Raw genomic sequence first — 25,097 nt, forward strand, 5'->3', positions numbered from 1 at the left:
TACAGTAATGTACAATGTGACAAGTGGACTAGTTAGCTGTCGTTGGCTCTCAGCCACCTAGTGAGGTTCTGTCTAAATTTTGCGAAAGGCTGAGGTTCTCTGACGTCATGGGGGAGGGAGTTCCATAACTGCGCAGCCTTGACCGGGAAGCTATTTCCTCCTATAGTGGCAAGTTTGAAATGCGGGACTTGGAGGCAGTTTGCGTTGGCTATTCTGGTAGGTCTGGAAGAAGTCCTTTTACGTAATCTATCCATCAGGTAAGGTGGAGCTTTGTTGTTGATACATTTGTGGGTGAGGGAAGCGGTTTTGAGATGATTTTTGTCTACGGTGGCGAGCCATTTGTATTCTCTTCTTGTAGAGGATATATGCTTGTTTCTATTAATCTTGAGTGCTGCTCTCAAAGCATTGTTCTGAAGCACTTGAATTTTGTGGATGGTCTGTTTATTAGCTCCAATGTAAAGTCCATTACAAAAGTCTAATTTGGATATTATCAAGGCTCTGGCAAGTGTAATGCAACTATCTGTGGAGAGGAATTGTTTGCTCGCTCTGATAAGTTTGCATGTATATGCTGTGGCAGAAGCTAGAGAGTTAACTTGTTTGGTAAAGTTCATGGTGGCGTCTAGGTAAAATCCTAAGGTTTTTACTTCAGGAGCTACTTTTATGATGTTCCCATCAATAATGAAGTTATCGTAATCAGGGCTGAGTTTGGATATGTAGGTAGTGGTGCCCAGGATGATAAGCTCAGTTTTATCATCGTTCAGGCATAGGCCGTGTGTGGCCATCCATGCCTGAACGATGCTATAGATCCTGTTCACTAGGGCCAGGTCCTTGGCGTAGTCTCCTGAGAGCAGGAGGAGGATCTGGGTATCGTCTGCGTAGTTAGTGTAGGCGATACCCAGATGATCCATTTCATCAAAGAGAGGCTTCGTGAAGACATTATAGAGGGTGGGTGACACACAAGACCCTTGTGGAACACCGCATGTTATGGGGATTGGATCTTCTGAGGCTGATGGAGCGAAGACTCTCATGATCCGATTACTCAGGAATGACTTGATCCAAATTATGGCCTCTTTTGAAAAGTGGGCTGCCGAGTCGAGGTGACTACAGAGGACTGTGTGGTCCACTAAGTCGAATGCCACCTGTTAGAGGTGTACCGAAGGCTAAGGCTACCTAGAGCAACATTATACTCAGTTGCTGACAACTTGGGCATCACTCCTATGGGACCACCTCCAATTGCAGCCACACCAAATCCAACCACTGGGATGATCTAAGAAAGGCTATTCCTTTCTCAGGAAGTTGTAGGCTGTCTTCCTCTACCTCATCTTCCATAACCAATGCTGCCACACACAGGATACTCCTGTGGGGCAGAGGATCCCACCATCTACCTTGCAAGCCATAAAAGAGGCTGTTGATCCATATCTTTCCAAGACAACAGTCCCCTGTATATACTGAAAAACACCACTTTGCAGGTGTTTTTGAGGCTGCAATCAAGATGCAAAATAGAACAAAAAACAATCTTATAGATTCCATCTATTTTACATTTTTCATTAAAGTAGTTAGACTGCATAAGATTCTCCAAAATGTCAATTTCCATTTTGTACTATGCTAATGGCAGTAATAGACAATTGTGTAGTAGAGAAAAATAAAAAAGACAACAGACCATTTTGTATCACAAACACTTTTCTCTAGCATTCTCTAGCATACTATTAGGACCATAATACATGCATCTTCATAAGTACCTGTGGTCTCCGCAGTCCCCTTTCCAGGCAAGGCATAATTAAAAAACCTGAATGTCACATGCACGCAATCACACAGGACATCCCTTCTACCCTTTTTACTTTTATGTTTCTAACACTTCCTTATTGTCTGCTTTTAAACACTCACACATCCATCCAGAAATCACTTCCAAAAAATCTACCTGTAACCCTATCAACATATTAAACTTCCCCACTCCAGCTGCCACATAACAATGTTCTAGAAATATGTTCCACCTACATTTCCCTTACTTATACACAATAAATGTACACAGTTATGTTATAAATGCACATATGCATTGTGTAGTGAGAGACGTGCATTAATAGAATGGGGAGTAGGGATGTTTAAGTGCTGAAGGGAGCCCGGGAACGAAGACCAAGGTGTATCAAAGTCAGAGACCACTGCGTAAGTCCTGTGGTAGAGAGGTCCCAAGAATGGGGTGCACAGCCGCCAGGCAGAGAGTTTGCAAGCACAGTGCTGAAGAAAGGGTGGGTTTCTAATGTCAACTAGTTATAAGGCCTCCAACCTATCCGGTTTATAAGGGACCAGGCCACCAGTTTCAATAACATTAGCATGAGTTTATAGGGAAAGGAGATAGGAAAAGAGGAAGAGAAAATCAAAGTTTGGACAGGTTTCCAGCACTCAACGAAGTCTGTCTCAAGTCTAAGAGGGGCAGGGAGCCTGTTCCAAAGAGAGGCACCAGCCGAACAGAGAGTCCTGCCTCCCGCTCTCTGTTTCAACAAGCATTTAACAAGCAGAGAATTCAAGTAACAGGAGCAGGGGGGCCTAGCTTTGGAGTATGTAGGGAGACAAAGTTGTAAATAGCATGGTTTCAGTCCCCAAAAAGCCTTCTGGATAATGCACAGGGTCTTCAATGTCATCCTTGCGGCCACCAGGAGCCAGTATACAGATATTAGGGCTGCACATATACGATTCCTGGACTTCAAACAAAGAATACAGCTTGCAGATTTATTCTGTGTTAACTGAAGGGGGTGTAGGCAGCAAGGGGGGGGGGGGTAAAGGAAGACTCTGTTGTAGTAGTCCATCCTAGAATCCTGGGAAACACTGAAAGTAGAGAGTGAAGTGGTGGAGGAGAAACGGCCCCTTTGCAGCTGCAAAGGGCAGTTAATGACGGAAGAGGTTAGCCAGTCCAGGGCCAAGTCCGTAAAGCCAAATGTATCTTGGAGTTGTTTAAAAACGATAGAATGATTGATTGTGTCAAATGTGGAGCAAAGATCAATGATCACTATCCTCAATTGTACTACAATCATAAATACTATATGCACTTCAATTATATAATTCCACCATATTGCAAATAGAATATACTGCCCTTATAGTACCTATACCAACTGTATACACATTACTGTAATCCAAGTGACCCATGGCTAGATTCTTGGGGGCACAACCAAGGGCCATGCCCGCCAATGGCCGCAACCACTGCAATATAATGAAACCATACAAAAAGTATGGACAATACAACTTGAAATAACAATACTCACCCAACCCCCATCGCAATAATGTACACACACAAATAAATTCACAGGACACACCCAAGCACCCACAGAACTTTTTTCACCTATATCAAGAGCTATGTATCTACTTTTTTCCACTCTGACACGGTTTTCAGGGACTCTTTCATCCACAAAATAACCCCAAATATATTTTCCAGACTCCTCTTCCACACCGCACTGTCTGCGGACAAAGGCCATGATCCGGCCATTCATGATGGCCACTGTTTCAAAGATGATGGGACACCTCACATTTACAACCATCCAATTAGTGTGCATGGCTCTACAAAATTTGGTGACATTCGTTGAACGGCGCCAAAGTTATAAGCTCACCAAAAAGTACTCTATAAGTTCAGCAACTTAACCAATAATATTATTACACTATAAACATCCCTCCCTCACCCGGTCATCACTTTAAATAAATTCTAAATTCTCACATGTATGGTTCTCATTCAGATACCCTATCACGTTTATAAATACAATTATTTTCTATATTATAAATATTGTCTATATTATTCTGTGATAGTTTCCCTTTTTTTTAAACCCCAATTAATAGTCCAAGGACTACATGACTATTCGAGGGTCTGTTTACAAAATTAAGTGTCCGCACACATCGTGCCGGGTATACATATGTCTGGTCTCACATAACGCACTTTTAATTATTGCACAGACACCGGACCCGTTTCCGGACATTCATGCGAATGCACCCGGCGTCTCCCACGCAATGCGATCCACGAACTGCCACCGCCACACACATCCCCAGATGTCATTGTGTAACCACGTCCATGCAGCATCATGCAGTGTCCGCAGACAGTGTCCATCACAGTGGAAAGTGGATCTGTCAACTTTTAACAGCTTTCCAAGGCCTACCTTGGGCTTGGTAGTCCGTGGATGGTTCCTCACTAGGGACCCACCAACTACTTTTAGTCATTCATATTCTGGCACACCAGCAGACAGAATCGTCCAAGAGAGCTACTTCCACCAAACATCCACAAGTTTACAATGGCATCTCTCATGCCCATCCCTCCTTCTGAGTGGCCACAGCCACCCCCACAACCATCAAGTGAAAGGTCTGGACAGGGTAACAGGGGCAGTGATGTGAACGAGGATAACAAGGAACATGAAAGGTATGAAGCGAAAGTGCCTACCTCCAACGTCTGCAGAGAGTCATGGGTTTGGCAGTTTTTTTACCACTGTTGGGGGATTACCGAAGTCTCGGCTGCTCAGTTGAAATGCATTAAGTGTGGGTCATACTTACTTGTGAACAACCTCACCAGGACTCCTTCAACACCACCTCCATGCACTGCTACACCAAATCAAACCACTCAGGTGGTCTGAGAAAGTCTGTTGCTTCATGATGGAGAAGCAGTTAAATTCCTCTATCCCATCTTCCTCAATTGCTTCTTCCTCAATACAAGGTACTTCTGTGGAGTATCCCACCAGCTGCCTCACAGGCCATACAGGAGGCTGTCGATAATTACCTTTCGAGGGTCACAGTCCTCTGTTCATACTGTGTACTCTGTTCATACTGCGGCACAACGCTCTTCAGGTTGGAGTAGTTTCAATGAAATACTGCCCTCTTCCTTATATTTAAGGCCCACCCAACATCTTAACCTGTACACCTACCCCTCCATATCTGTGGTTAGTACACCTTCCCTCCCTAATAGCCCTTCCATCTACCACTTTACCTTCTCACCTCTCTGACAATAAAATAACATTTAAGAAACATAAAAGCCAGAACGCCAAAAAAAAGGTTCCTTTTAGGAGGCACCTTTCAAAGTTAAAAAATAAAACTAAAATAAAAGAAATCATAGGACATTTTTCAGCCTCTAGGGTCCACAGACACTATTATAGTTTGCGGACACCTGAAAAATTCCAGGCGCGGGGTAGGGGAATTCAAATCAATTAACTTGTTTTTTGTTCAAAAATGTTGTCTCTTAAAACAACCTTTTTCATTTTCTAGTTTCTATGTATTTGTTGGATTATTTTGTTTTGTATACTTAAGTAACACATGTTCTACTGAACTTCATTATTTTTTCTAGCTTTCACAAAAAGTGCTTCTAATTGTTTTTTTCTGTTTTCCTATTTGTTTACTACAAGTACTAAAAAATATTTCTATCCATATTTTATGTATTCACAGAAACTGTTTCAATGCATTTCGAACATTTTCAATAAAAGTCTGATTGCCAATATCAGCCAAATGCACTCCATCTCTTGAATATGAAACTTGATATTTTTAGAGTCATCAATAATGTTTATTTCAATGGAACCATCATGGTTCAGGGTCCTCAACCCAACATTCTCCTCTTTGATATGCTCCTCCCTTGCCTCTCTAATCTAAACTCCTCCTCCGGCCAGGCTCACTTGCCCACTGTGCCTTCCTCCTCCTTTTCACAGGCCCTGTTACCCACTACACCTTCTGCATCCTCTGTTCAGATGCCTGAGCCTTGCCCTTCTGTCCCAGCACCCTCATCGGCCTGGACTCCTCCTCCACCCACTACTATCTCTATGGGCCTCTTGGCACCTCCAGGGGGGGACACTGCCCATTGCACCACCCCTGCGGAAGACGTTTAATGATGGCAAGCTACTCCAAATTGCCACCCTTAACACTCGCTCTGCTGTTAAACACTCAACTGATATCTGCAACCTCCTTGAACTCATGGATTTTGATATGCGCGCCATACCTGAAACATGCTTCAAGAACAGCTCTGTCCCAAGCTTTGTCGCTCTCCTCCCTGAAGGCTACAATATCCTTTCTGCGGCCAGGCTGAAGAAGGCAGTTGATGGAGTAGCACTGATCTTCCCTGAATGGATAGCTGTGTCTATTATCCCTATTCAAACCTACCTTATTCTCCTCCTCCTCTCAACTCCTTCTGTTGGGTGATCTCAACATCCACCTTTACTCTCCTGACTTGTCTAGCCCTTTCCGCAACCTATGTGACTCTCTATCCCTCTATATTCTACCCCCAGTTCCACTCATACCGCGGGCCACACATTGGATGCTCTCATCTCCATTGAAATCCCACTCTACCTCTCACTACCTCTCTCTCTTTGACTGATCACTCTCTTCTATCAACTCACCTGAAGCTCTCCTCTCCTCTGACAGCTACTCACCCACTTGGGTACAGCCACTTGGTTTCAAGATCACCAGACCCATGAAAAAAGTGACAGTGGCTGCCTTTGCCTCTACCTACTCTCCTCCTCCCTTTCCTGCGGCTGACCCCCACCCTGACACACAGCCCTCACTGCACTTAATCTCTCTATCTCCAACATTCTTGATGTTCTTGCTCCTGTCATGAGGGTTCGACTGAAGCCTTCCAAAAAGTGCAACTCTTGGTAGGACTCTGACCTGGCTGCCCTTAAACGCAAGTGCAGGGCAGCTGGGCGAAAATGGAACTTGTCTGTTGGACCATCTGACAAACTGGCCTGTAGCCTCCTTCAAAGGCAATGTTGACTCTGCATCTCCTCCAAGAAAAGAGTCTTTATTCAAGCCTGCGACTCAGCGGCATCAAACAACAAAGCAAAACGTTTCAAAGTCTGCAAGAACTGGCCAATCCTGCAGCAGCATACTCCTCTGTCACTCCCACCCTGGACATCTGCTAGGCCCTGGCAGCACACTTCACCACAAAAACCCAAGACATCCTATCCTCCATTCCCCCCACACCACAGCACACACCAGCACCTATGCCTCCCTTGGCCCCACCTCCACTTCCACTCTCCTCACTCTCTTAGTCACACCTGATGAGCTCACCAGACAAGTCCGGTCTATGAAGGTCTCATCCAAGGACATTAATCCCTGCCCCCTCCAAAACCATCAAGAAAAACATTGACTCCCTCGCACCAGCCTTGGCTGACCTTTGCAACCTCTCCTTTTCCACAGTAGTTTCCCCAACTGCTCTCAAGCACTCCCTTGTGCACCCTCTTCTCAAGAAACCCTCTGCTGACCATTTGATTCTGTCAAACTACCGCCCGATCTCTATCACTCCCTTCCTGGCAAACCCCTGAAGGAACTGGCTATCTCTCAGCTAAACCTCCACATGGAATCAATCAGTTGTTTCCACGACCATCAGTTTGACTTTAGAGCATCCAGATTCACAGAAACACCCGAGAAGACCTGCTCTCAAATCTTGACACTAACACTCCCTCTGTCCTCATTATCCTTGATCTCTTATCCGCTTTTGACACGGTTAGCCACAAAATCCTGATCTCATGGCGTTGTGACACCTTGGGAATCACAGGTCAGGCTCTGGCTTGGTTAACCTCTTTCTTTCCAACCACCCATCCCAGGTCGAACTTGGGGTCTTTCTCTCAACTATCACCCTCTCAACCTGTAGCGTTCCCCAGGGTTCTAACCTATCCACCTGGTTCTTCAAAGTCTACATGTCTAGCCCAGTACTTGTGATTGCCACTTTCACCTCTAATTTCCAATGTTATGTGGATGATATGCAGCAATTCTTTAGGCTACCCTCAGCCGCCTCCTCCTCCTAACTCATACCTGACTGTTGGTTCGCTATTCAGTCATGGTTTTCTGCAAACAACCTTTGTTTAAATGCCAGTTAAACTGACATTGTTTGCATTGGGACACCTGCTCCCGCTTTCCCCCTCTTACTCTGGCCGACCTTCCTTGGCCCTGTGCCTTCCCTCACCTATGAGGCCAAAAACCTTGGGGTCATCTTTGACTCCACTCTCTCCTTCTCCTCTCACATTTCTGACATTTCAAAAATGTCTATTTATCAACAACACCACCTTAGAGGCACTCTACCTTTTCTCACTTTTCTCAGAGGCTCACTGTCTCCATAGCGCTAGTTCTCTCCAGGCTGGACTACTGAAACAGCTTCTTCCTCAAACTCCCTGCTTCTGCCCTTCACCCTCTGCAACTCATCCAGAACAGAACCACAAGACTTATCCTTGGCCTCAAGCCCAGGGGCCGCATCTCTCCTGCTCTGATATCCCTTCACTGGGTCCCAATAGCTGCAAGACCCTCTGCATTGTCCACCAGGCTTTCTGGGTCCTGGGACCTACTTACCTTCAACGTTGCCTTCCTAAATACTGTCCCTCTCAAGCCCTCCACTCATCTACCTCCAACCTTCTGCGAGTGAACCGGTTCTCCAAGCAGAGATTTGGAGGGAGATCCCTTTCCTCAGCAGGTGCTTCCCCCTGGAGCAGCCTCCCTGCCACTCTCTGTCTTGAGCCTGAAATTCTCAAATTCAGGAAACTCCTCAAGACCTTCCTCTTCTCCTCTTGCTTCTCTCTCACCCTACCCTGCTAACCTAGCTGTCTGCTCTACCTTCTCTCCCTCCTTCCACACAGCTTATTGACTGGTTGCCTGGTGTACCTCAGAGTCTCACAGGTCCCGGGCACCCCTGCCAGTCCTTCTGCACTTGCTGCAAGGCCCTACACCCCACTGCACATGTAATAAAACCTTGAGAGGTTCTCTCTCGGCACCTCACCAGTCTCTACTGACTGGGCGCACTTGGTCACCTGCCCTTCTCTTGCCCTCCCGCACTTGCACAATCTGTATGCAGCCCTGCCTGAAGATCATTCTGTCTGTTCTCCCTTGTCTTCACCCCTTAATGTGCACTTGAAATAAAAAAAAATGCAGAATCGCCGGCAGGCCTATTTGCTGTATCTAAACTGTTAAATATATCATGTTCAATTAATCTGCCTGTGCAGACCATTATCGTCTTAGAAATTCAAGGGCTCTGAGCGACTATTTTTTCCCATTGTTCCTTCCATCCTTCAGCTCTTTGAAACACTTGCATGTGTGTAGGCGCTATATAAATAAACAATACCATACAATACCATAGCACTCTGAAAAGATATCATTCCAACATCCTCCAAAAAAGCACATACAGCTTTGTTTACATTGTGCCTTGCTTTCTCAAATTGTGGACAGAATACATTTGAATGCTTCCACGTTTGTCTTTCACCTATCCAAGAGAAAACAATATTCAAATGTTAAAACAGTTCCATCAGCTATGAAAATGTATCCTGCATTGCAAACTGTAATACAATTCCAATGATATAGCCCAAACGATGGCCACCACAGTCAACTAAAATGACGTCTGGATGCTTCAAAGTAACCATACTCTCACAAAACATGAGCAATTGCGCCCACTTTATTTCTCAAACTCCAAACCAGGAAACTTAAAATTCTTGAACTCCAAGATTCCCAGGTAAAACATACTGCTCACAGTACACCTTATCCCAATGGACCAAAGAATCGCCCACCAACCAGCCACTCTACTTCCTTAAAGCCGTAGCCATTGTCACTGCACACAACAAAGATAATGCTTGCTGCCCAGTCTTCCTGTATACCACACCCAAAAAAACAGTAGTCCCCTTTCCATGCCTAGTATCCTTAAAATACCCAGACTGAAAAGATGTTATCTGTGGACTACCATTTTGTCCGCAGACGGCATCACCAATTGAAGGAGGTGGGGAGGTTTAAACTCAATTGAAAGGATTTATTTTACAATGGTGGTTCTTAAAAAGCCTTTTTTGGTGTGGTTTCTCAATTGTTTTTTTTAGTTTTTCTCGTTTTTATGTCCTACACCTAGTAACAAATGGTTTAGTATACACTCCACATCTACCATTTTAACTTGTTCAAATTAACTTTTTCAATGCATTTGTAACATCCCAAAGAAAAATCTGATTGCCAACATCAGTTAAATGCACGCCATTACTCTGAAAAGTATTTACACCATCCAACTTGACATTTTAATTCTCAAAAGATACCATCCCTAAAACATAAAAAAGCACATATAGCTTTATTGACAAGATGCCTAGGTTCTTCCATGTGTGTAGAAAACAGATGTGGACATCTCTATATTTGCCTGGGATTGATTTGAGAAAAAATAATCTTCACAGCTGGACACCGTTGCCTTAGGCTTCTCAACATATTATTTATTGCAAACTGCAAAGATACTGCACTTATATAGCCCAATTTGTTGCCTCCACAAGCACAACAATAACATCAGGACATTTAAAGTGAGACATACTCTTACAGAATGACAATAAGGTTGCCCACACACTGCATACCACAAAAGTCCACTTCTTCCAATGTAATAGTACCAGAGATTCCACAAGATTTGGTGTAACCCTTCAATGAACACATCCAAGAATCTTCCACCATCCACATATCTTCAATGCATCCAACAAAGAAAACACCTTCTGCCCTCTCTTCCTGTCGACCACAACCACAGAACCTGATTGGCTAATCTCACCGATGTCCGTGGACATCCACAACTGTCCATGGTCACTGCAGTCCTCTTTCCTAGGGCTGCAGTGAAGAGAGAAGAGAGAAGGTTACTCTTATGCGAGACAATTATGCAGTGCATGAACACTATGTGGTGATTAGACTGGCAAGATGGAAGTCACTTCCAATTACGTTGGGGGGTAGATTGGCCATAATAAGATGATTCTATTACCCAAACTTGTATATTCATTTGTCACTGTCCCACTTCGGCCAGGTCAACCCTTCTTCACCAGGAGTCATAGTTTATTTTCACAATTCTTATGGCATGCATGAGCAGTCCATAAAATGTGGTCAGACAGGACACTACCATATGGCAAGGGTGGGTTATAGCTCCACACATTGAGGTATACTGGTTGGTGGGCCAATCCCAATTTGCTAATTTCTGGTATGGTGATAGGCCACACTCTCTACATGTTAAGGTGGAGGTGTTGGTGGCGGGGAAAATTGACCCTTGGATGCTGCTTTTAGATTGGAAATATAGGATGACTGCCCATATGACCCAGTGATGATCTCAGTGAGTGCCTGACGTTCCATTTTTGCCAGAACCAAGATAGAGCATACATATTAGAGGTGGATTCTATTGTGGCAATTCCCGGGATTGGTTCGCACATGGGACACAGCCCTAGCAGCGCATTGGGAGCACCTGAACTATCATAAATTGGAAAATGTTTTTCGAGAGGGGACATTTATTAGCAGGCAAACATGGTGGCGAGGTCATATTGGCACAGCAAAGGAAATGATGCAATATAATAGATTTCTTCTCCTCGATTTCGGCATGGTGGCAAGAATACGCGGCCGAACCCCAGGAAGGTACAGAGCTGGTATACATAGCAAATTCCAGAAACTGTTGAGGGCATCTTTCTGCATTATATAAAATGAATAATATGTCACCACATGCCGACAACATGGGAGTGGAGTTGTCGGACGCCCAATGGAGAAATATGTGCTTACATACAAAACATGTGTCCCTGAATTCCAGGTTTAAACTGATGCAATATAAACTTTTAAACAGATTGTACTACACACCTGAGAAAATTGGTAAAATATACTGTAACGAGGATCAATTATGTCCGAGATGTCGTTCGCAAGATGCTGATCATATGCACATGTTTTGGAGTTGTACCCAACTGTTTGAATTCTTGGATTCAGTCATGAAAATACTGTTTGAGGTAGTGGGATTCCTAATAGAGCATTCTATTCTTGGGGTACTGTTTGGAATGTGGTATTTATTCCCGATTAAACGCCTCAAAGTATTTGTGAATATGGGGTGCATGATTGCCAAAAGATGCACATTGCAAAAATGGAAAGACAAAAATCCACCAGCAACTAAGATGTGGCTTGTTGAACTTACATGGGCTCAGAATTGCGAGGATGCCTATGTTGAGACATTACCTTATACATCCAGACCTAACGATGTATGGGCTGAATTCCGCTCTTATCTAACTAGCCACGATGGCGCCCCCCAATTCCCCACCTTGATCTCGTAAGATTAGAAAGTTTATCTAAATGTGTTACTATGAATCATGATATTGGATTTGACTGCACTAAACTCCTTTTTTCTTTGATAAGGCTTTTTGTTCCTTTCTGTTCGCTTCCTACTGCTCGTATACTGAGATCCCCTGCACTGAAATAAGTTCTGATCGAGACATCACACGTTTTTCAAACACCGGAATAACATATGGCAACAAAAACCGGAACGTCTGTTCCCAAATGTTATTAATGGCAACATGACAACCTGGTTATTATCATCTATTGTGGAATACATCAGATGATTTGTATTTCATTGAAATGTGGTATTCGAAAGGAGACAAAGTACTCATAGAACATAACCAGTGTATCTTAAACTATCACTTTTAAGCGTATTTCTCACGTGAGTCACGTTTTCTTCAAATGTCTCGTCTTTCATCCGTGCATCTGAATGTTTTCTGTTACATATAGCTATTAATATTTGAACTCTTGTTTTAAGACAACATAACATTTTCCATTCCAGATTTCTGTTTTTATACGTGTGCACGTTACAAGAAATCTATCTGTAGTTCTGATCACATTTCCACAAAAAAATAGGTCAAGCGCAATTAGACATGACTTCAATTGCAAAGATCCGCTCAAAAGTAAAGCACTGAGTGAAATTCACGAATGCATTAAAGAGGAACACACTGAAAGTGATTTTGGCATATTAACTTCCTCTATATGGGCAAGGCTAGGTGATGGCCTGGGGGCAGCAGACAATACCGGTTCTGAAATTGAAACTGAAAGGAAACAAGCCGAAGGCTACATCCATTCAAGCACCAATGAGCAGCTTGAAAGAAGAGAGCCAGAGGGCAGAAAGCATTCAAACCCTGACAGTGAACCTGAAAGAAAAGGCAGCTGCAGGGCAAGAATCACTCATGCTTTAACTGGAATTTGGAATGGATACAGCTTAAAGGCAGCATGCATTGAAGCCCTGGAATTGAAAAGCCAAGGAGATGACCTCTGTCTTGAGTGCGTTTCAGAGACCTCTTAAAAGGACTACCCATTCTATTGTGAAAACCAAAGGACTATACATAAGCTATTTCACTATAGTATAATAAAGAGAATTAATTGACTGGGAGAACACTAGAAATGTTAATAGCAGCTTTATGGCAAGAATCACAACAGGTGAAACATTGATATGTTTACACCACAGGCTCTCAAATGCCTAGATCTGGTTGAAGATTTTTCATTGCAGTGACGCACGTTTGTATCACAAATGTATCCAAAAACGAATGATATGAGTCTGCAGATGGGAGGATGCAATTCAAAGATCAATACAGATACACCAATAGATTGCTAGTGTTCCCACCCTTTTCACTGTCATTGTGTACAGGTATAGGCAGCCCATCTCACAAAAGAACATGATACAAATCTGCATAATCTGTTCACTTTTCCCCACTTAGCAAGCCCCGCTGAACTGGTGCTTTCCTGGTTGCCGCTCTTTTTCCCTACTTAAGGTGACCTCCAGCCTCTTTTCCTTTGCAGATGGGGAGCAGGTGCAAGTGGACCTAGGTCATCTGGCCTAAGCACGCCCACCTTCTTAGCCCTGCATCTTCCTTCCTGCTCTTAACTCTTAGATCAAGGGCGTCTCTCACCCGGGCATCTGTAGAAAAGGGCAATTTCCTTTTGGGCCTGTTCGGACCAGGAGGATCCAGGGCACGAACTCCTGCTCAGACAGAAGGGAAGCATGCACCAACATGTATTTACTCCCTATGTCCCCACAGGACATTCCCACCCTTCTGGTCCCCCCCATGATGTTCCCTTGTGTCCCCCCTTCTCACACACAGGTGTTGCCTGTTTCACTTGATTCTTGTACCCTGCTCTCCCCCTTACACCTCCAGCCTACTTCTGCAGGAGTCTGTCCTGATACATTCTGGTTTCAACATCACCGTCTTGTGGCCAATGCTGGATTTGACTTTTATGGACTTCATTGACTCATGGTGCATCACCCTTTCTCATGGTGTCCCTGAATCATGCTGTTCCTATCGTCATCTTGTATCCTGGCTTGCAACATTATGTGTTATTACTGACTTCTGCAATTGTATTCACTCACACCTCTTGCTTCTCCACACTTTTTTCGACTGCTTACTCTCTGTTCTCTCCTCCTATCCCATTCTCCCTTTTCCTATATCCTCCCGCCCCTCCTCCCCTCACTTTCTTCTATGCACTTACTCTATCAGAATTGTATCTGGACCTAGTATGATAGCAACCTCGTATGTCTCATCCCACCTCCCCTTACCTGTTCCCCCGCTTCTGAAATGTTGTCAGGCCTAGTACGATAGTCGCTAGTTGTGTTCCTCGACTCCCTTTCTGCACCCCTCTCTCTCACCTTTTGTTTTTCTCCGGCTCTACCAGAAATGTCGTCAGGCCTAGTACGATAGACGGCCGTCTGTTTACATTTCCTTCCCACTCTCCCATCTGAAATGTTGTCAGGCCGAGTACGATAGTTAATTTCACATCCTTACTGTTCATGGCCTGTAAGAATGTTATTGTATTTTCCCTTGTTCCCTCCCTTGCCTTGAAGTGATTTGAAACACATTTTATATAGGCACTAAATAAATAAACTATCACATCATATCATATCCAGAATTTTCAATTGCATGCTATTTAAAAATAAATAATGTTTTGGCTATGATTCACATTCTCTGATCTGGAGCCTTGTCTCATTAAATTGATTTGTGTCACTTCAGCGAGGGGGAGAGGGCAGGAGCACCCTCCAGCCCCCAGAGCTATCATCACCCCTACTGGCATCCCTCAACAGCAACGACGATCCTTGGAAGCAGTGGTTCACCAGAGGAGCATTCCCAGCTACTTCATGTGGTAAGGCCTGCACTGCCTGCAGAGAATGTCACCTACACACCAGCAGCGAATCCCCCCTACCTGCCGTGCATCGAATAGATTGCCCTTTGCTGCTACATCTACTTCGTTCCATCGATCCAAAATGGCGGGCGCGATGCGACGGTGAAACGAGTCTTGGCTTACTCGTTGCTAGGTGACACGATTTGAATAGATTTGTGCAATATCCGCTGGCCCGAGCAAGGCCAGAATAAGCCCCTGTGTGCCCCTGTTCGCCATAGGGCGACACAGGCAAACTACTTGCATCCACTTCGCAAACTGCAATGCTCAGCGCAAAATAGGAAAGGCCGCCCCACCACCTAAGATTCTTGTGAACCTCTGCCTCTGTCATGCTCGCATGACATTGCCCTTGAAACGACGCAATAAGTGTCTCTTCATGCCTAGCTACATTGCCCTGATACATATGTACCTGAATACGCCACAATTGCTAGAGACTCGTGATCTCACCCCACATATGCTAGAGCTAAATGTCTCTTGGAATTCCCCTTGGCCATTTGTATGCCTCCCAAGTGACTTAGCACAGTCTGCATGTCAACATTATTATCGCTTCGTGACTAGCAGCTATTTCTGTCTACATACTCGGTATGAATGCATTTATACTGTTTATCCCTACCAATACAAATAGCATAACGCTGGATCTGTTGCACCAATATATCTGGAGACATCTTGCATTGCATTGCATAGTAGGGGTGTCACGGTATTAGTTTTATGACGGTACAATTACCTTCTCGCCAAATGACGGTATATCATGGTTATCGCGGTATAGCAGGTGGAGTTAACTAATCTTAACAAATATTTTCTAAAAGGTCATAAATTGTCAGATTTATCATCACAAACAAAACCATGCACCCACGGCCAGAATTGGGCTTTTCAACATACTTTCCACTGAAATGCCACCCCTTGCTTGCACCAAACACAAACGCACGTGTGGAGAGGAGGGGGGGGAGCCCTGCTGCGACTGGCAAAGCAAACTGAATAGCTTTTCTTAAGTGGTCATTTAGGCTTTTAGCTCCCCCACTGGCTACTGGTGAAGATGAACATGTTGCCATATTGATAATCTGCATGCCACAGATCAATGGAGTCTGATGGTAGTATACGCTTGTGCGCATACACACTCACACGCACACGCACTCTCTCTTTACGTTACAGCCTTTAGTTTACTTCTGGGCCAAAAGGTGTTCAGTAATCACGGACATGTTACCCTTTGGTATGGCAGCAGGGAATACCCACAGAGATGATTAAATTTCGCAGTGTGACTTATTATATGTAAATTCAATGATAGAACCAGGGAAATCCGCCATTGTCATATGTTTAGAAAACATTATCCATTATAAATATATAAACCCCAAAGCCGCCAACTCAAAGTCCCGGGAGGATAGCTCAGCGGCAACGTGCGTGCGTGCCTTGGAAACAAGACGACACGAAGCAACACAGGTTCGATCCCTGGGTCCGCGCGTTATAAATACGCAACTAAGACAAAAACAATTACGCAACTAAATAAACAAAACCAATTTCTTTAACAGCGCCTCGATGCCCTGGGGCTGTGTGAGCGCTTTAAAAAAAAAAGTAAATAAAAAAAAGTAACCCCCTTTCCTTCTTGGCACTGTATTTATTCTTCCTATTGCTAACATGTTGATTTTGTGTCAGGCACGTGTGGTTTATGGAATGGCATTAAAAACTGCTCAAACTGAAACTACTTGGCAGACGGCACATCCAACAGTGCAAGACCAAGTCTGCGCAGAACTGCAGCCTTTCCAAATCAGATTGAAAAGCACACTTAACGGTATGAACGGTATACCGGTATAAACAATGTGACGGTTATTATTGTTCAATTAAGTGGTTCACGGTATCTTTAACGGTATACCGTAATACCGTTACATCCCTATTGCATAGTCCTGTGTAGCAACTGCCCGTCATTGCTAACACATATTGTGTATTTCAACTGTATGTGTGCATCTCATAGCCCTGCATACCATCCACACGGCGCCAGACCTATTGATATTACTGAGCTCTTCTAATTCTCTATCGCCCAGTATTATCTTGCATATTACCAGCATATTGCCTTGATTACAACTACATTAGACTGGATAAACAATGCACGAGTTTCCATCTCCTTATACAGTATATCCATAAACAGTGTCTATCGTGCCGTCAACAGTACTGTATTTTACTATTTCTTGTGCTGTTGAAATCACATTTTATCCTGTGCATTAAGCTGCATTACACATTACTGCATATTGTGCCTTACCTTTGAAATGTGATTCTAGCCTGTTACGCTTTAAACTGCATCACGCCTTACTGCATTTTGTGTCTTACCTCTGAAATTTGCTTCTAGCCTGTTATGCTTTAAACTGCATCACACCTTACAGCATTTTGTGCCTTACCTTTGGAATTTAATTCTAGCCTGTTATGCTTTAAACTGCATTCCCCCTTACTTCATTGTGTGCCTTACCTTCTGAAATTAGATGTTATTGCCCAGTAAGCATCACCCTTGGAAATCCTGAATCTAGGCTACTGTGTCAAACCACACAGTGCGCGGAAACATGTCTATGAGGACTATCCTCCTAATCCTACCAGTAATTATTGCTGTGACAAATATTCAACAGACCACAGCTACTAACCACCTCGCAGTACGCATATTTACCTTTGACCATGGCTATTACCAGATCCTTACCATGCCCAATTGCAGAAACAAATAATAAACCTTGTGCTAGACTACCATGTCTCCATGAACCGCGAACGAGCCACCTACAAAACCAGGACTACTACCTCAACAATAACCACTCTAAAGTAAAACTAGCTCATTACCCTGATAAATTAGCCTCATCACTACACAGAATCTTGCCAAAACCAAATCCATTCTATCTAAACACAGAAAAACCTACAACCGAGACAGCTTCTCAAAAATTAACTCTGCCCTAATTAATGCCAGATCTTTAGTAGCACACGCCATAGATATAGCAGAGCTAATCACTACAGACAACCTTGACATCTTAGCAGTCACTGAATCTTGGCCAAATGCCGCAGCTGACCCAGCCCTCGCATTAGCGATCCCAGAAAAGTACCAAATCCTTAGAGCGGACAGACCGGACACAAGAGGAGGAGGTATCGCCATCATTGCCGAAACACAGTTAGCAATTAGACTAGTACCATCACCATCAATATCATCCTGCGAAATAATTACAGCTAAAATACCTATATCTAACTCTAGTACACTCACAATTTACCTAGTATAATGAACAACAGGACCCATCGGCTCATTCGAGGATGATATATCAAGCATACTTACCAATAACACAAAAAAACCTCACACTCTCTCCTACTGGGGGACTTCAACCTCGGCTTTAATGACCATACACACAAAGACGCTAAGACTATCGCTAACATGCTCCTAGAACAAGACCTCACCCAAAAAGTGACTCAGCCAACCCACACAAAAGGCGGAACCCTTGATTGGGTAGCAGATTTGAATTGCAAACTATCCATCAATTCAGCAACTGTAGTACCTTAGAGAGACCAACATCTGACTTCCTTTACGATAGCAATAAACAAACAGTCACAAACTTACTTGGCCATAGCACCCCTCAATCGACTAGGAACAAAAATACATCACAGCTGATAGACTACTGCCACATATCCTTCCTTCCTTGAACCTACTCTCTTCCTCCTCTGACCCTAACATACTAGTCGACACATACAATAAGACCATGGCTAAAGCCTTGGACTCCATTGCACCTCTCAAATTACGTAAAAGTAAACAACGAGCCCACCTGAAAGCCTGGTTCACCACACATCTAAAAACAGTCAGGCAAGAAAAAAGGAAACTGGAAGCCATATGGCGCCATTCCACCTCAGATGACTATAAAAAATAAATAATAAAGACTAGGAAAAACCTGTATAATGACTGAATCTCTAAAGCCAGCTCTAATGCAAAGGAGCTATTCACAATACTCTGAGAAATGGAGGACCCTATCCCTCTAGCCGACAACATAGTCAAAGACAAAACCTGGTGCACTAACATACACATCGCTTTAGCCAATAAAATAGTACTCCTCCCAGAAAAGATTGCCAATAAGAAATCTTCACTACCTAATCAGGATACCATCATTTCTACCCATAAGACATTGAATGATAAACCAGACCAATTAAAATGTTCCAAAGTTTCAGTCCTCGAAGTGGAGAAAATGATCTCCTCGTTGAAACCATCTAGATGCCAGGGTCTTTATTGTCCAGCACAATTTATCAAAGATGTAGCCAGAGACTTGGCACCATTTATATCCAAACTCGTTAACGCATCATTCACGATTAGCACTGTCCCAAGTAACTTGAAACAATCCTGGGTCTTACCCTTACTTAAAAATCAAACTTTAGACAACTAATTACAGGCCTATCACGATGGTAACATTCCTTCTGAAGACAATTGATAGAGTAGCTTACCTTCAGATACAACAACACCTTGAAACAATTCACCTCCTAGGCACCTGTCAATCAGGTTTCAGGCCACAACATGACACTTAAACTGCTCTAATTGACTTAAAAACACAAATTGAGGAATTTACAGACAAAGGGAAAATGGCCATGATACTCCTCCTTGACTTGTCAGCTGTCTTTGACTTGGTGGACCATGAGGTTCTATGTAAACACCTTGCATTGGCAGCTCACTTCTCTTAAGGACGCAATAGTATGGGTACAATCATTCCTTAACAATAGAACTATGCAAGTCTTCTCCCCTTCAGACTCAGCAGACCCAATCCCTATTCCATGCGGCGTTCCACAAGGCTCATGTGTCTCGACGACCATGTATAATATCTTCACAAAGCTGCTGTTTGACAAGTTGGATAATCTGGGTGTCACCTACACTAACTATGCAGATGACACCCAGATCTTCATACCCCTTTCGTGCAACTACCTAAGTGACATGGCTCTCGTAACAAAATCTACCTCCTCATTCAGACATGGATGGCCACTCATAGCCTCTGCCTGAATGACAACAAGACTGAACTTCTAATACTAGGAACCATTGCCAACCTCAAAAAACTCAATAATGATTACTCATCCTTCAACATTGATGGCAACACCATTAAGATTGTAAAGGAAGTAAAGACGCTGCATTTTTACCTCGACTCCACACTAACCATCAGCAAACAAGTCAACTCTCTAGCGTCCACATCAGCTTATACATGTAAACTAATCAGGGCCTGCAGGGCATGCTCATCCTCATCCAGTTGCATCACATTAGCAAACACCCTCATACTATCAAGATTTGACTACGTTAATTCCCTCTACATGGGAGACAAGTACATTCTAAACAAGATCCAAATGTTACAGAAAAATGCCATATTGCACTAAACATCCCAAACAAAGATCACATATCGGAGATTAGAAGACAAAACAACTGGCTGACAATCAAGGACAGAATCTTGCTCAAAACAACCACCCTGACCCATAAATGCCTGAATAATGCTGCCCCAAGTTACCTTTCCAACCGGATAGCCAGAAAAACAACCATTCGCCCAACCTGGACTGCTAACTCTTACTGCCTTAGTGTCCCACGCTTCAACCTTTCCAAATCTGGAGGTAGAAGCTTCCCAGTTATGGCAGGTATGGCAGCCCAAACATGGAATTCACTCCCCCCCGCGCTCCTTGCTGATCAAACTAACCCTGGCGTAACATTCAGAAATGGATCAGAACTAATGATGTCTCATCTTAGGACTCAATACCAAAATAGAGTGCTAATCCAAATACATCTATAGTATCCTTCCTAAACCCCCTAAAATTACTTTATGTACCTATCTCACTGTTTGTGATATCCACGTCACCTGTTACCTACCTATGCTGTAAATTGTACAAATGAAAATGCCTGAACACTGTTCTTAACACCGTACCGGCACCCAATACTGTACCTGCACCTTACACTGCAAACAATGTGACTGTTAACGCTTGCTCTTCCATTGTAATACTGTAATTGTAAATAGCCGCTACACACAATACTATGAACTGTGTGTATGCTTTACTGTGGCTGTAACCTGCTGTAACCAAAGTTGAAAGCCTACTTGTACTGCTTGCGTCCAGTTACCTTCGGGTTTGGAGTGCCATACAAATAAATAAATACAAATACAAATAATGGGCTTCAGTTTTCTCTAATGGCTCATGTAACAAATCATATATGTAGTTATGGTTAAGTTGCTAAACCCATAAGAAGACCACCACTTTTTGGGCGGCTTATAACTTCGCTCCCCCTGGACGAATCCTCACCATACTTTGCATAAATTTAAATGCCCTGCTCTGAATTCTTTTGGCAAGTTTGGTGAGGTTTCATCAAGAGGTGGCAAAGTTATAGGGCTGGGTCCCACATTTTTTTTTCTTCCATAGACTGAATGGAAACATATTTTGCTCACGCCTACAGCCCAAATCGCTGGATGGATTTTCACCAAATTTATGGCAGGAGCAGCAGCTTGGTCCCAAAACTGTGCTTTTATAAATTTAGAGTAAATCTGTCCTGTAGTTTTTTTTTTTTTTAAACATGGAAAATATAGGTGCCAAAAAATGTGTGATATCTGGTTCCGCTACACTGACCCATTTCCCTGTTCGCCCCATGAATAGGACTCTGATTGCCCCAGAGGGTCGCGTGATGTTTGCGAACATAAGACATGCCCGCTGATTGGCTGGAGGAAAGCATGATGTCCATCACATTTTCCCAAAACGATGCCATGTTGTAGTTGTGGATATCCGTGGATATCATGGTGGGGGACAGGGCTTACTATAAATAGAGCGTCTGATCCTCCTCACAACGCCTCTACAGACAGAGCATTTGTACACTACAGTGCTCTACCGGCGTCGCTGGAGACACAGCAGCAGCCTACAGCGCTGTATGCACGAGGAATGCACTTAGACTTTCCGATCCAATCCGATCAGAGGCTTTGAACATGCCCTTTCCGACTTTGCGGGCGACAGGCTAGTAGAGACACACCCGCAGATATGGCGTTTCCTTCCGCAACTGTTACAAACAGAAGTCTAACAGCGGATTCAGTAGGGGAGGCAGGCGTTCGCTTTCGGTGCAGAAGATTTTTGTACACCGACACCGGAATTCCATTCCCTTTCACATTACGGTCCTGAAGAAGAGGGTTTGAACTACACTGCCATCGGAACCGGTCGACCACACGGACCAATATTGTTCTTGTGATCCTGCAGATCTTCAGATACGAAAGATGGACACTTTCTAGATCTACCCTAGTTTATACTAAATAAGAGTGAGCTTTTTAGAACATGGATCCGACAACGACCATTTTTAAACAATTGATTTAGTGGACCACATTGATCTTACCTGGTGATTGCAATACCCATGGGTGGACTAAAATATACAATCTACTAAGTTTGAATAGCTGATATAGCATCAGACACAAGCTGATACCTGACAGAATCTAATACCCAGTTCTGTCATTACACCAACAGCTGATTAGTTGTGGTCCTGTTTGTTTATTTTGTAATTTGTGTTCTTAGAAATGTATTTGAACGCCACAATTGTTAGCGCTGAGGGAAAGCTTTCTTCAAACTATTCCTATTAGTTAGGTGTTCCATCACACGCTCCCCAGGGATAGGCACCACTGTCAGGGACAGGGTGTTCTCCACTTAGGGACAGCTAGTACACTGTTTTACAATCCAACAAGTGTGCACTTGTGATTGATTTGCGCACTGTGAAAATGTGTTCTCCCAATGAACCGTTATTTATGTGCTAAAAAGAAGGACAGGGCTGGGAAACATGTTTTGGGGCATTTGGTGTTTGGAAGCAGGGCTGGGAAGGGTGCAGGAGTGAAAGATGGTGGATATGATGTATTTGTTTAGATGGAAGAAGACTGTGTGGGGCGCAGCAGTCCAAGGGCACAGCGGTTGTCCGCAGACAGGACTGTTGGGCGGCTTGTCTGGTGAATGTAGGGAGGCTTCATTAGGGTAGGTGAGTGGAATGTGGGTTATTTAAGGAGGTTTGCATAGGTAACAGATAGGCTCTGCTGCAGTGTCATATGGCAATATGAGCAATAATGTATCCAGGCACCTGGCTTATGTGTGTGGGTTGTGCCTACTGATCAGATTGTTGGGCGCATTACTGTATTATGCTGTGGTGGTTGTGGCCAGTCCCTGGACTCTTGGGTGCATGGCCAGAGGCCGTAGGCCATAGGCCATGCACCCAAGAGTCTAGGGACTGGCCAAAACCACCAAAGCATAATACAGCCATGCACCCAACAATCTGGGCACTGACAATAGGCATTGCAGTAATATGTGTACAGAAATGGAATTGGCTATTGGAAAAAAGTATTGCAATAATATGTGTATAATGATTATACATACTGTGTAGGCAGTGTACACTTTTTGGAATACAGGGAGACAACACCATTGATGTGGAAATTGTACTTTTTATTGATGTCACATTGTGGGCACAGATTGAGTTTGTTGTACATTGTAATGCAGGAGAAATCGCTTTTCTTTCTCTGTGTTTGGTGGGGAGTTGAGGAAATATGTTTGGGGTTATTTGTTGAGTGAAGAGGGATTTTTAGAGTAGGGAGTGGAATGTAGATGATATAGTGATATTGGCATTGGTGAAAAATAGGGGTGGTGGTGTACTTTCCTGTTTGTAAATTGTGTTTACATTGTCAAGTTAAGGGCAAATTGTTGTGTGTTGGTTGTGGCAGTGGCCAGATTCTTGGGTGCATGGTCGTATTATGCTTTGGTGGTTGTGGCTAGTTCGTAGACTCTTGCGTGCATGGCTGGTAGCTGTAGGCAGCATATGTGCTTTTAAACTTTGCTATTTCTTTTTTGTTTGTGTTCATTAGAAGATTTGCATTTGTTAGGTTTTTGGTATTCTTTTCTACAATTACTGGATATTCTAAGGTATCTTCACTTCCAAAATATTTGGTTTGGATGTTGTCAATTTTTGAAGGAGTTATTTGGCTGTGCCCTGTAGGAGAATGTTATTAGAGTGTTGTAGTTGTAAAGGAGGATTTTATTTATAGTACAGTTTGTGGACAAGATTGCGTAGAGTGGAATGGTGTGTTGCTAATATTTTCATGTGGTGAAAGGCGTTTTTGCAAGTAGGTCTTGAAATGCAGACTAATGAATTTCCTCACAGTCCAGTGTCATTGTGTACTGGGGAGGAGTCAATGGTTTACAACGTTTTTATTCTTGTTCTCTCTTTTACTTTCACATAGTGATTGAGGAATTGGCATAACGGTTTGAGGGATTGCTTTTGTACATTATACATTGAGGAGCAGGGGCATTTGTAGACTGGACGGATTGGTTTGGTGGATTGGACAGTTGATTGTAAGTTTGTTGGGGACATTTTTTCAATGAGGGTTTCTTCTAGCACATTGTTTTTGTCTATAAATGTAATACCTTCGACCACTACTATGTATGGCAATTGGGTTGTTATGCTCTTGTGTGTATGTGTTTTCATCGAAATATGGTTCTGTGTTGGTTGTATCAATGCACTCATCTGCACAGAAGTTTGCAAGGAAACTTTGTTGACATTGGCATGTTTCGAAGTAGTTTTTGTAGTTTACTGATTCATTTTGTTAGTGGTTTTATTCTGGTAAAACTTAATATAAACAATATCCTTTTGCGGAGCATTACACTGGCAATGAGAGCGTCCAGGATTTGTGCAGGTATTTTTAAGGGTTGAGCATGATTTCTGTGTTGTTTTTATAAGATTGTGAAGTTCACCACATTGGAAGATTTTTTTGTGAAATGAAAGGGGAAGTGTGCTCAAAAATGATCATTCGGCCATCTCCTGTTAAGCATACTGTGATTAATTATAAAAGTTTTTCTATGCATCTTACCTTACTTCTAGTCACCTTCTTACATGCGAAAACACTGAGTTGGGTGCAGTGATATTGTGCTAATGTAAGCAGTTGATGTGGCACCCTAAATTCAAGTTCCCTTTTGGGAATAATACAGATGGGCCGCGCTGAAGCTGATATAATTTGATCTACTCCACCTGTTTTATTATGTCCGTGGGGATCGTACACAAACGTGCCTTGTTATCATTTATGCCAAAACATTACTGAATGCAGAACCAGGAAGATAAACACAGATATTGTCATACAGAGGGTACGTTCTCTTTCTTGTCAAAAATGGTATTCATATAAAGTATGTTTTAAGGAAACAGTAATAGTTTGCAAGTGCTTTTATTTAACGAAGAACTTTTTTATAAGACATTA

The sequence above is a fragment of the Ambystoma mexicanum genome, chromosome 7q, assembly GCF_040938575.1.
Source record: "Ambystoma mexicanum isolate Mex_15411 chromosome 7q, UKY_AmexF1_1, whole genome shotgun sequence".
Lineage (NCBI taxonomy): Eukaryota > Metazoa > Chordata > Amphibia > Caudata > Ambystomatidae > Ambystoma > Ambystoma mexicanum.